Source organism: Oryctolagus cuniculus, chromosome 19 (genome assembly GCF_051225735.1).
Source record: "Oryctolagus cuniculus isolate XC-2025 breed Fujian yellow rabbit chromosome 19, ASM5122573v1, whole genome shotgun sequence".
NCBI lineage: Eukaryota > Metazoa > Chordata > Mammalia > Lagomorpha > Leporidae > Oryctolagus > Oryctolagus cuniculus.
In genome coordinates, this window is record NC_142885.1 from 65,519,671 (window position 1) to 65,533,443 (window position 13,773).

Below are 13,773 nucleotides of genomic sequence, written 5' to 3' on the forward strand. Positions count from 1 at the left end.
AAGGTATTGGTATATTTTAAGCTTTCTGTAGGTTTTATGATTAAGCCTCTCTACATTTCTAGTTTCTTTATCTAGAAAAATTGGGTAATAATTGTCCCAAGCCATCAGTTTGTTGCAAAGATTAAATAAAGGAAGTCATTTAAGGTATTTAGAACGACACTTGGCGTATTAAGAAGGTTCAGTAAACACTTGGCTGCTATTGCTGTGTTTATTTGTTTTATGAATACTTACTGCAGAGGGGCAGATAAAACTTAAAATACAGGAGTTGGCTGGTAGGGAAGCCCCTAGTTCCGCTTGATGAATAAAACCTCCCTCCTTCTGTTGCTTTATTTCTCCTATGCTGGCAAATCTTTCGTAGGAAGTGTGAGAGAAGTCACATTCTTTAATTCCAAACATGAGTTCTCACAAAAGTGAAGACTTCTCTGTTCTTTCCGCACCAACATGTTTTCCTGGAGAGACTTTGAAACTAGAAGGCTTGGACTAACCCAAAAGAGTTGATGGAAAAGTTCAACTGTCCCTGGCGCCCTGCCAATGCAGACAGCACTCCTGGAAATATTTTATCTCTGAAAATAAAAATCAATTTAGTGGACCTGCAGATAATGTAGTATTCACAGACATGCCATTTTTCTTCCAACGTAATTCCCCCTGATGCTGCTAAAAGTTTCAGTTGTCAGGGGCAAGATAGAGGAAGCATTTTTTTCTGAGATAAATTATGAATTGGTTCCCACTCCATCAGCCCAGAACTAATATATCACCAGCCATCAAGGTCAGGCATGGCTTCAGTTCACCTACCCCCAAGATGCATAGAATGGTTAACAGCACAGGGATTTTGATTACAGAGGCTCAGTTTCTGCCTATGCCCCTGTCTTTTTTTTTTTTTTAACAGGCAGAGTGGACAGAGAGAGAGAGAAAGGTCTTCCTTTTCTGTTGGTTCACCCCCGCAATGGCCGCTGTGGCCGGCGCACTGTGTTGGTCCGAAGCCAGGAGCCAGGTGCTTCTCCTGGTCTTCCATGTGGGTACAGGGCCCAAGGACTTGGGCCATCCTCCACGGCACTCCCTGACCACAGCAGAGAGCTGGACTGGAAGAGGGGCAACCGGGACAGAATGCGGAGCCCCGACCGGGACTAGAACCCGGTGTGCTGGCGCCGCAAGGCGGAGGATTAGCCTAGTGAGCCATGGCACCGGCCCTGCCCCTGTCTTAATAACCCGGCTTATGGCAAATAATTTCATCACTTGCTGCTTTGATTTTCTTGTCTGTAGATGGGGGGAGGGTACTGCCTATTGTGTATTGACTTTGTAAAAATTCGATGAACTCATTCTTTTAAAAAATTTGGTTCAGTGTTTGGTGTGAAAAATGCACTCAGGGCATTGCTGTTGTTAAGATTACATAGTGGCCGGCGCTACGGCTCACTAGGCTAATCCTCCGCCTTGCGGCACCGGCACACCGAGTTCTAGTCCTGGTCAGGGCGCCGCATTCTGTCCCGGTTGCCCTCTTCCAGGTCAGCTCTCTGCTGTGGCCCGGGAGTGCAGTGGAGGATGGCCCAAGTGCTTGGGCCCTGCACCCCATGGGAGACCAGGAGAAGCACCTGGCTCCTGCCATCGGATCAGCGTGGTGCGCCGGCCGCAGCGCGCCAGCCGTGGCGGCCATTGGAGGGTGAACCAACGGCAAAGGAAGACCTTTCTCTCTGTGTCTCTCACTGTCCACTCTGCCTGTCAAAAAAAAAAAAAAAAAAAAAAGATTACATAGTGATTTTTGGAAAGCAGCTGAGATCGTAAGTTGAGCGTGTACTCTATGCTAAGAGAGCAGATACTTGAGGAAACATCCTAGAAATGGAAAAAATCACCCCAAACCAGGCTCCACGAACTTCCTGCCCAGCAATCAAAATAAAAATGTCCACAGCTTATGTTTAAAGTGGTATTGTACATAGGACAGATAGCAAGAGAAAAAAACCATATGCGGCTCTACACCCATTTGTCGCTTTGAAGAAAATATAGAAGACAAATCCTCATCCATCTGTCCCCAGAAGATGATGGGTGTTTTCTCTTGAGAGGGGAATGTACCGTAGGAACTTAGAAATGAGCCTGTTTGTGTAGGAGGCCTGAAGAAGCAGTATCTGCAGACACCCACCTTGGAAGCCGCCCAGCATCTACACTTCGAAGTCCTGCCCAGGCCCTGGTAACTTTGCAGGTGGTCTCAGCCCTTCCTGCAAGGAAAGCTCCCCAGGAAAATCCTCGCTCCTCAGCACTACATGGGTTACCTGACCTGATACCATGGAGACATAAAACCGTCACAGCCTTCCTCCAAGGCAGGCACCCTAGAGGAGGCGCCCCTGCCTGGTGCCAGGTGGGCTCCACACTCTGATAATAGTAGTAAACGCTGGGAGGAATTTTCCTAATTTACACTCAGCAAACCCTTTGTCCTGGAGGAGAAGGGGGAGGAGGTAAAGAGAGACGGCTGAAGAATTAGACAGATTCCCTTAAAATCAGTGGTCTGAACAAAGACCAAACAGGCTCTCAGCTCTCTGCTGAGCCACCTACCTGGCCTGCCAGGTATATTCTCTCCATTTGACCATAGAACCTCACTTTTTCCCAGTTTGGGTGATGGGGCACTCTCTCTTTCCCTACCATTCTAATGAATTCCCTATTCCCAATGAACTTTGCTACCTTGCTCTTTATTAAAAAAAAAAAAAAAAAAAAGGTAGTGTAATAAACACTGGCTAGATTAGATAAAAAAATCTGATTCCAGCAATGGATCTCACAATCACTTTCTGTAATACCCTAGCCAAAAATTTTTACTTTTTTCATCCTGTTTCCTTGATTATGAAGTATATCAAAGTTGAAGTAAACATTAATTTCAAACCCGGCTTGACTGAACAATGAAAATTCTCTTACTTGGAGGGGGGAACAATGTTGGTTTTAGAGAACAGTAGAGGAGATGGCCCGATCTACAGGATACTTTGAGTTGTTACTGATGAAGACCAAGCCTATTAATGCTGTGGAATTGCATCCCAGAGAATCGGGACTTGGCTCTCTGTCCTGGTTATCTTCTGCTTGCTGCAGAAGTCACCCTCCATCCACCTCCACTTTGCTGTGTGCAGTGGGGCACTAAGAGGCTATACCTACAGGACTTCTTTGCCTTCACAACTTTGGTCCAGTTGAGCCAATGGGAGGAACTAGTTGGAAATCAGATGGAAAAGGAAAGAGATGTCAGAGTTCATTTCCAGATGGGCTTCCCACTGGACTGTGGTGTTGTGCTCATTAGCACAGTGAAGTGCCTCTATCTGAGGTTTGGCTTCTATCAGATAGGCTCATTACAGAGCGACCACCCTCGTCAGGCTTTGGCAACCACTTTCTTCACTGACCCCCAGGGATGTGATGTAGGGGTGATAATTGCATTCCTGTGTTGTTTGCCTGAGGTTACTTCTTTCTCCCTGCTGATGCCACATGCATTCTAAGGAATTCATTCATTAAACTTGGTTTAATCATCCTTTCTGAATGTGCCATCTGTTTTTGTGCCAGGGTCCTGCTCAATACCACTGTATTTTTAACACCTGAAAAGTTCTTTTGTTTAGTAGACACTGAAGACAAAATTTTAAAGTGATCATTTCCAGTTAGACATTTGACCTGGTGGTTAAAATGCCCACATCCCACGTTGGAGTGCCTGGGTCTGAGTGCTGGCTCTAGTTCCTGACTCCAGGTCCCTGCTAATGCAGACTTGGAGGCAGCAATGGTGGAGGTAGTTGAGTTCTGCCACCCACATAGGAGCTGTGAATTGAATTCCCAGTTCCTGGCTTAGAGCTGGCCCAGCCTTGGTCATTGTGTGCATTTGGGTAGTGATGTATCAGGTAGCAGCACAGTCTTCCCCCCACTCTCCCTATCAAGTAAATAAATAAATAAAAATTGAAAAATTAAAGTGCTTCTTTGGCTCATCAAGATATCACCATATCTGAGTTCTACCAATATAGCCAGGATTATACAGTTTTCTCTCTGATGAAATTCTCCCTCTACCCTCTTCCCACATTTTTTACTCAATCTCAGATTATTAAGCATCTTTTCTATCAAGATCTACATAGTATTTTGGAATAGACATTTGTAAGAATTTAAGACAAAATAAAAATATTTTATACTCATATAAATATTTAACATTTCTTATGTTCTTGCTCCTTTCCGTCTCGTGAATTTTAATTTCAAATGTTGTATTTGTTTCATTTGAATAGTTTATGTATCATTGATGACATTTCCTGTTTTTTTATTCATTATAAACATACATTTACATCCTTCATCATACTTATAGGAGCTGCTTTAAAATCATTTTCTGTTATTTCCAATTTGTTGATCATTCCCAGGTTGTACTCGTTTTATTAACATTTCCTATTGTGGGACTCAGTCACATTTTCCTTTTTGGTATGGTGAGCAGTTTGGGGCTGTATCAAGATTATTGAAAATATTCTGTTCTGGTGACTATAAAAAGTGTATCAATTTGTCTTTTGTTTCAGCAGAAAATTAACTTGACTCTAGAATTCAGCTGGCAAACCTCAACTTCTGGAAGGAAACCTCACCCTCAGTCGACTTAGTCTTGGCTTGCTTGTTTGTAGTCTGCCTTGGGCGTAGATGGTACAGTGGTCAGAGATTCCAGCAGATTTATATGCAAAATACGAAGTCTTCCTCTCTTGTTTGTTCTTTTTCAGAACCTGCCCGCTGTTTTGTTGCTGTGATCACCCCAAACTCTCCTTGGATTTGTTGGGCAAAACATATGGTCGATTTTCTGTTTGACTTTTTGCAACACAGCACAGCATGTTGGGGGGCTTGCCATCAGCTAGAAGCTACGGAAAATGAGAAACTCACCTACTTCAATCCCTTCTTTAATAAAATAATTGCCTCTTCAAGAATCTGCCTTATTCCCCCCACTCCCCGATCCTAAAGTGGTGTGTTTCTTTTGTCCAGAGCTTATAGTTGTTATTTGTGTGCGGGTCAGTATGGTAGAGGGGCTCTCAAAAATACTAGAAGACAAATCTTTCGTCCTTAAAATTAATGCAACTCATGAGTTTACATGTGTTAACACAGTTGTGTTCTCAACTACAATGTAAGCCCAATATTATAAATCCATTTGGTAAAGGCGTAAGAGCTATCCCAGAAATTGCACTTACACTAAGTGCATCATTTAATGTAATCACATACATAATTTGGGAACCTTATGGAAGTGTTTACCAATCTCTTTCACCAAAATAACCCCAAATTTATTGAAATACATTCATATTTCAGTACCTCCATTCCTTCCAAGAACATCTGGGATATTCACCTAACGCAATTTCTTCTTTGGAAAATTGCTTTGAAGTTTTATAGTATTTTATTTCACTAGTATATTTTTATTTTGAATTAGTTTTTAACAGATTCAATATAGTTCTTAGATACAGATCTAAGGATATAATAATATTCCCATAAATTCAACAGTAACATTCATCGCAAGCATAACATTGGTACTTCTGTAATAATGCTAGCACACCAGCAGTTCGACCATAGACGATACTCCTGTAATCACCATTTCATTGTTTAGCTTTTCATTGCTACAATGAAATGCTTGAGGTTGTCTACTTTCTAAAGAAGTGAAGTTTATCTGATAGTGGTTCTAGAGGTTCACATTTCAGGATTTGGTGGACCCCATCGTTTTGGCCTCTGGTAAAGATGTTCTTGCTGGCAGAGTCATCACATCCCAATAGACAAGGGAGTATATGTGTTTGTATTTCTCTCTCTCTCCTCCTCTCCCTCCCTCCCCCCCTTCCCCTCTCTCTCTCTCCTCTCTCCCATCTCTGTCTCTCCCTCCCTTTTTCTCTACCCTGTCTCTCCTCCTCTCCCTCCCTCTCTCTCTCCCTGTCTCTTTCTCCCTCCTTTCTTCCCTCCCTCCTTATAATGCCACCAGAATTCCATCACAGGGCTCCGCCCTAACAAACTAATCCAATCTACTCTCATCCCAAAGGCTCTACCTCTAAATACCATTATTTGATTAAGTCTTACCCATTTAGCATCATTAATATACGATTTTGGGACTTAACTATTGCCTGAGTCAGGGCTAAATCATATTTGAGTCCTAGAATCCATCTTTCAGACAAGGAAATTAAAACACAAATAGATAAAAAAAAAAAGGACAAAATCTGCATAGCTTGTTAGGGATGGATCCAGTCTTGAAACCTGGGTTTCTACATAGATAATGGAACCTATTTTTATTTGTGTACTAGAAGGATACCAATTCTCATTAAAATGTTATGTGTCTAAACTTTTAATGTAGTGGAAGTTAATTTTTCTATCAAAGAGAAGTCCACTGGTGGTTCAATTCGGGAATTACTGAACATACCACAGCTTTTCAGATCCCTTCGCACAGACCAGACCATGAGTGTGCATGTCCACATGGCAGTAAAGAGAAGTTGACTGGCAGAAGTGAATTTTGTTCTCATGAAGGAGGAGGAAGTTGCTGTTCAAAGTCTATAAGACCTTTTCATGGACCTCATAAGAAATTCCATTATTCCAGAATTCTAACATGATTGAAAACCCAGGGCATCAGTCACTTTCAGAAGCTAATCATATTCTTAACAGCCAGAACAGCGTGACTTTGGCTCAAGACAGGTCAAACTTGTTTCTTTCCCTTTTGGTGGGGGTCAGGGTGGGGCGAGGGAGATTTAACTAGGTTGAAAACAGCTATGAATTGGAAAGGCACTAGAATAAAACTTTGCTACCCGTCCAACCCATGTCTTCATTGAGAAGGTTATTTTCAAAGGTGTTCATTCAGTAAGAATAGATGTAGTTTTCTCTCACACAGGGTCTTATATTAAAATTATCTTGGCATGCACAGAGGTTATTTGTTGAATCTAATTGAGCTCATTGCTTGGGGCCAGCCAGCACGTTCACACGGAGCTGTCCATTTTCAAGGTGCTGAAACCAGGAACTAAGTTGTTAATTATTCAGCATGTGTGTTGTTGTGGAATCACACACTGGGCTAAATGCACACACAAAAGCTTCTACTATTTACTGTGTTTTTAGAAATAAATTATCCTGTGCACTATGCAAGCCACTTACAGAGTTATTTCATTTCATGTGGTGACCATCACATAAGATGGTTACTTTGTATAGAAGAATAGAGAGGTAAAAAGGGTGTTAGGTAGATAAACTGCTCTCATCCTTCCCATTTTGGGGACTGGGTGTGGGAGCAGTCAGATATAGTGCAGTGTAATACACTCAGGCACGTAGTTTTTTATACCCCCCCCCACTTTCTTTCACATTAATGGTGTGAAATTTCTAATTCTCCCCAAACCCCAACTTGCTCATTTATCACTTTCAGTTCAACCCTGTTTTTTTTTTTCCTGGCTCTTTGTGCCATGAGACACCATTTAAGACATTATATATTGTACTGTGGCAAATGACATGAATCAAACAGTGTACTCCTTCATGGAGCTTATTCTCTGGTGGCAGTGATAGAATATTGAATAAATATTGATGCAAGTAAATGTGTAATTTAAACTTCCCTATGGAATGATAGCTCTTCATATGATTTGTTAAAGTTACAATATATATATAATTATATATGTATTTTGTGTATAAAATTAAAAGTTGTAAAGTTATAAGGGATTTTGGAAATGTGCACCAATGAAACATTTCTTACAACAGAATTTTTCATACAGAAAGCCCATGCAATACGGAGCTATATTTGGATATTACAATCAATTTTCTCTCCATGAAAGTTTCTCATAAAGAAAATGTCATGTATAGCAAATTTGAATTACAGTCAATATATGGATAAACCTCAAATATTTTGCATATGCAAAATGAGAGAGAGATGCGGAGGTAACATCTAACACTCATACGTAGGTCATTTTACCTGAGTGTTATTTCCATAAATGCTAGAGAAGTTTTGCATTTGGTTTTTATTTTGATTTAGATATATTTTTCTGGGCTATATTTTTTCTTTTTTTCTTTTTTTATTTTTTGACAGGCAGAGTGGACAGTGAGAGAGAGACACAGAGAGAAAGGTCTTCCTTTGCCGTTGGTTCACCCTCCAATGGCCACCGTGGCTGGTGCACTGTGGCAGGCGCACCGCGCTGGTCCGATGGCAGGAGCCAGGTACTTATCCTGGTCTCCCATGGGGTGCAGGGCCCAAGCACTTGGGCCATCCTCCACTGCACTGCCTGGCCACAGCAGAGAGCTGGCCTGGAAGAGGGGCAACTGGGACAGGATCCGGCGCCCCGACCGGGACTAGAACCCGGTGTGCCAGCGCCGCAAGGCGGAGGATTAGCCTAGTGAGCCACGGCGCGAGCCTGGGCTATAATTTTTGTTTTTAAGTGCAGTTTAACTGATACATAGCTACAAGTTCTCCCAAAATGTTGAAACCTTTGTACACAAAGAATTATTTTTCTAAAGAATTCCTAAATGCCTCTTCTCTCCCACTGCTCTCCAGGTTAATACCCACTATCAGTATTCCTCCTCTGATCAATAAAATCTTCATTATATTGAATTGCACATGTAAACTATTTACTTCCAAACTATTTCTTATCCCCTGCTTTCTTAATCAATAAATGTATATTATTCCTAGCCATATAGATTATTTGGATGTACCAATTTGGTACAAAATACAAAATAATTTTTCTATTAAAATAAGTGGAAGTATTCTATATGATTTTTCTAGTTGGTGCCTGGGTTTTAGTAACTTATAAGATGTACTAAGCAAGGAGTAGATGTGAAGCAAATAAAGTTTTTGAAACCACATAGCTGTATAATTGCCTGTGACTGACTAATAAGGAGAAGTTGCCTAGGATAAGTGCCATTTAAACTGAGAATTGAATAATAAGTCTGATGTAAATTGACCATGTTGTAAGAATAAGTATAATTATTGGTAAAATAATTTTTAGAATTGTAGGAAGGTTTGGTTGTATGTAGTTTGCACCATATATATTGAATACTGTTATTAATAGTGCTAAGCCTACAGCAGTTTCAAATGGACAGAGAGAATGTGAATGGGACCATGTACTTGGTCCTCCAGTGGAAGAGGGCTTGACCTAAGGAATTAGGAGTAGTCCATTGTGAATTTAGGAAGAGGCAGATTGGCACCTGATGGGGTTGAGGGGCAGTGACACTGGCTCACTCAAAGCCTGCTGTCTGCATCAGGAGAGCAGTGCAGAGCCAGTGAGGAGCTCTCCACAGCAGAGTATCACCATCTCATTTACTGTCCCGAAAGCCCCTTTGATACTCTGTTCATGGACTGAAGGAGCCAGGAAATGAATGATATGGAGTGCCTAAGAGGAAACCTAGGGGCATAGTTGCCCAGAGCTAGAACAAGGCTGGAGGCAGGGATGATAGAGAAAAATGGATGAGATTGAAAGATGCATTTTAGTGTTTCATTGTCATAAATTTCTAATTAATTAGGAAGGAAGGAAGAAATTAAAGGACATACTTGCGCTCACTTTGCCTGGCATTTGACACTCATCCTTAGAATGCAGACTTGTACTGGACTGCTCCCATATCCCAAGTCAACAATGTCAGACGATAGGCTAAATCCCCCACATAGCACTATGTCCCCTTCTTTCTCATCTTTCATCCAGTTAAAAACCTCAGTATCATCGTCTGTTGCTTCAGGTAACAGTAAAGCATGAGCTGGGAGTTTTCCTATAATTTCTATGTGCTGTAATTATCAATGCACTCCTTGTCTTTCAGAAGCCAGGATAATGTGTTGGCTGTACCTGCTGCAGGGCTGAGGAGTATCTTAAATGTCATCACTCTAAGAATCTGGAAAGCTGATTGCAAAGTGTGAATCCTTTGCCTCTGATGAGAGTGTTAAATTAATTCTTAAAAGAGTTGCTCGCCTTCAACTTCAAAATGATTTCCAGCTCAAGAGAAGTCCCAAGCATCCTGTTTTCTCCTTGACACATTCAGCTGCAGAAAAATAGAGTCACGTGGAAACATCCTTGGTGACACTTTATCTTTACAACAGACACCAAAGAGCTGTGTTGATGACAATAATGACAACTGAGCAGAAACATTAGTCCATAATAGATTCATTCTCTGCAAACCATGGTGTTCACATGCTTGGATGTTCAGACAAAATGTCATCCTGATGTTTCCTATAAACAGGGAAAGCTCTGAATGGCCAGAGTGGGACACTTCCGAGACCTACCGATGCTACTAACTGAATGCCACATCCGTGTAAACTAGGACTAATCCAGGAAAACCTGCATATGTGGACACTTACCTACAAATATAGCTACCTTACACCAAGGTATCTTTTGTAGTTAGTGTAGCATCTTACCAGTAGCTTTTGTTTTGAATCATCAGTACTAGAGTCTGTCTTTTATACCTGAATTTTCCTAGACCTAATTTCAAATGGCTCATCTCACCTCCTCAGAATGTTAGGTACCGGGTCAGTGCAAGCTGGCAGACAGCAGGTGAGCTGTAGAAGTCTCTGGAAAAATCTTAGAGAGATGAATGTGGGGCTTGAAGTCTGAATATCTCGTCTCAAAAACCATTTCCATCCCTGAATTACTGGGTAATGAAGACGGAGCTCAGCCAAACATCAAGTTACCTCTCTAGGCTACATATCTGACTCCAGTTGCCTTGTTGGTATTGAAGATAAAATATGAAAATACTCTGACACCTAGAAGTCTCTAGACAGTGATTGATATAGTTATTGCCATTATTTTTCTTTCCTACACAGCACTTCTTGGTAACAGTGATTGGAGTGATTGTTTCCCTCTACTTATTGATACAAATTAAGGTGTCTAGTGCCGGGACAATAGTAGGTGCTCAATCAATATTAAGCTATATTTCAACTAGTGGTAATGCGTTTGGCGATATGCAACAGAGACGCAACTAACAATGACTTTGAGAAATATAGTTTTATTTTTCTCATGAAACAGAATGCTAGGGTTGGGGAATTCAGGAGTGATCTCTCCACTCAATGATAATAAGGGCTCACGACTTTTACAACTATATTTCACAGGTGTAAGGAGATGGCTTCCTTAGAAGCAGTTTGTATCCTCTGAGGGCCCACTAGCAGCTGAAATCATTTGTGTGTGCATCAAAATAACCACTCTCATGGAGAGAATTTTTGGTCCTTTAGACAATGATCTAGTCCTCCTATTCTTTATCCAAAGAGCTTCAATTTATTTGGTTTATTAGTGGAATTAAATATTGAAAAGTTTTCTGGTCATGGGTTGCTTTGGATCTGTTCTCCTTAGGGAATCCGTTAGATTCTTAGTTATAAATATGGCTCTTTACTTGGGGAGATTTCAGCCAATAAATACTCAATTTTTTTTTTCTGCTCCTCTGTCTTTCTCATAAGACACGAAAGACGCAGTGTTGGACCTTTCATTTGAACTTACTGGTGTCAGAGTCTGTTCATTTAAATTTTCAATCCGTTATTAAGATTAGTGATTTCTATTGATCTAGCATCAAATCCAAGGCTATTTCCTTTATCAGCACAAATATATTGATCATAGCCATTGATTTGTTTTGTTTATTATTGCAAATTTGATTTCTAAGAGTTCTTACTAGTTCTTTTTAGAATGTTTATTCCACACTGAGATTTTCTGTCTTTGCATTCACTTAACAATGGGCCATTCCCATTTCATGGTTCATGTCTAAAGACAGTCTCCTTCAGATCCAAAAATGTCAGTCATCTCAGGACTGGTGCCTGTAGGCTTCTTGTTGCTTGAGAGTTGAGAGTTTGCTGATTCTTTTTATGTTGTATGAATTTGAAGAGTTTCTTGGTCATTTGGAAAACAGGCTATGCGAATGCATTTATTTTTTATTCAGCCAATGATAACTTTGTTGGGTTTACACCAGAAATACCAATCTGCCTTTTGACGACAGTGGTTCTGAATGTCAGTTATATTTTCAAAGGCTTGGATTAGCCTCACTGTGTACATAGCACACCAAGGCCAATATGAACTGTAGGAATCATCCCTACTCTGTAGCTCAGCCCACACAGCCTCTTCTGGGCTGAGACAGGTGAGTCCCACACCTGTGTGGAACAGGAGTGAGACCAGTATCCAATGCCTATAAACTTAAGGATCTCTCTCCAATGCCTGCTTGTTAGTGGTTTCACCTACACTCGCTGACTTCCATAGGCCCCTTGTCCTGATCTTTTGACTAGGAAGCCTGGGTTTTCAAATTCCCCATGGTCACACAACTCCTTGTGTCTGGAATCCCTTAGAGTCCAAACGGTGACAGAAAAGAGACAAAGAGAAACAGCCAAGGATCCTCCAACTCTCTGTAGAATGCAAGGACATTACTTTCTCTGTCGGGTCAGAAATAAGGATTTCTTCTCTCTCTCTCTCTCTTTTTTTTTTTTATTTTTATTTGACAGGTAGAGTTAGAGACAGTGTGAGAGTGAGAGACAGAGAGAAAGGTCTTCCTTCTGTTGGTTCAGCCCCAAAATGGCTGTTACGGCCGGTGTGCTGCGCTGATCTGAAGCCAGGAGCCAGGTGCTTCCTTCTGGTCTCCCATGCCGGTGCAGGAGCCCAAGCACTTGGGCCATCCTGCACTGCCTTCCTGGGCCACAGCAGAGAGCTGGACTGGAAGAGGAGCAACCGGGACTAGAACCCGGTGCCCACATGTGATGCCGGCGCCGCAAGTGGAGGATTAACCTAGTGAGCCATGGCACCGGCCCCGAGAAGGATTTCATCTTGAACTTTTGAAGAGTCTTTGGGGCTTCTACTGTTACCATTGCTTGCAGAAAGCTGGCTGCATTGAGGTCATGGCCGGGAGAGGGGGAAGGGAAGAGCACGGGAGATCCCTCTGGTCTTTGTCATCTGCCAGGGTCTTCTGTTCTTTCTCCAGCCACAAAAGGAGGATTTCACCCAGAGCCTTTCCTGTTCATGTGTGTGGCTCTGTTCTGGAATGTGGGGTTCTCTTGCATGTAATCTTTGAATCCATGAGAAGAAAACCCCGGGAAACTCACCACCCTATCGATGATACTTTAATTTCCCTCCCCAATTTTCTTGCAATCACTACTCTGTAGACTCATAGGATGGCTTCTTTACATATTCAATTTGGGGTTTTGAATTGCAATCAGCAGAAGAGATAGAGAGGAGAGTCCTTCCCCCATCTTAGCCGGAAACAGAAATGGGTAGATAGCCTGGGATGCCTCTACTGGCAATTAAATGAACAGAAATAAGGAATTGGTAATTTAGCCTATTTTTCCCACTGGATGATATTTACTGATTACACTATTCCAACAATGAGTTGCCTTTTTTTTTTTTTTTTTTTTTGACAGGCAGAGTGGACAGTGAGAGAGAGACACAGAGAGAAAGGTCTTCCTTTGCCGTTGGTTCACCCTCCAATGGCCGCCGCGGCCGGCGCACTGCGCTGATCCGATGGCAGGAGCCAGGAGCCAGGTGCTTTTCCTGGTCTCCCATGGGGTGCAGGGCCCAAGCACCTGGGCCATCCTCCACTGCACTCCCTGGCCACAGCAGAGGGCTGGCCTGGAAGAGGGGCAACCGGGACACAATCCGGCGCCCCAACCGGGACTAGAACCCGGTGTGCCGGTGCCGCTAGGCGGAGGATTAGCCTAGTGAGCTGCGGCACTGGCCAATGAGTTGCTCTTAATAATGTTACTAGGAGACTACTCTCTGAAAAGTTCCAAGGGCTTCATTACGTAACTTCTCAGGTGCACTGTGGCTTAACTGGCAATAGGGAGAGAGAGGCACACAGAACGCCTTGAGCAGATGTTGGCCTCTGTTCTTGGGTCAGTAGGGGCGACTGGGGCTATGCTTCTGGTTCTGCCAACACTGG

The 13,773-nt window shown here is 42.2% G+C and overlaps 1 long non-coding RNA gene across 7 annotated transcripts in view; it reads left to right on the forward strand.

Moving 5' to 3' along the window:
- The window catches only part of LOC149120635 (uncharacterized), a 75,758-nt gene that overhangs the window by 28,713 nt on the left and 33,272 nt on the right, over positions 1-13,773 (forward strand). For 3 of the 7 annotated variants that reach the window (XR_016225940.1, XR_016225941.1, XR_016225942.1), the window contains exon 4: positions 4,689-4,955. The exons of 1 other annotated variant lie outside the window; for it this stretch is intronic. This is a non-coding gene — a long non-coding RNA (uncharacterized LOC149120635). Of the gene's footprint in view, positions 1-4,688; positions 4,956-13,773 lie in introns of those variants that run through there. 3 more of the 7 variants (XR_016225939.1, XR_016225938.1, XR_016225936.1) reach the window with 3 other exon arrangements.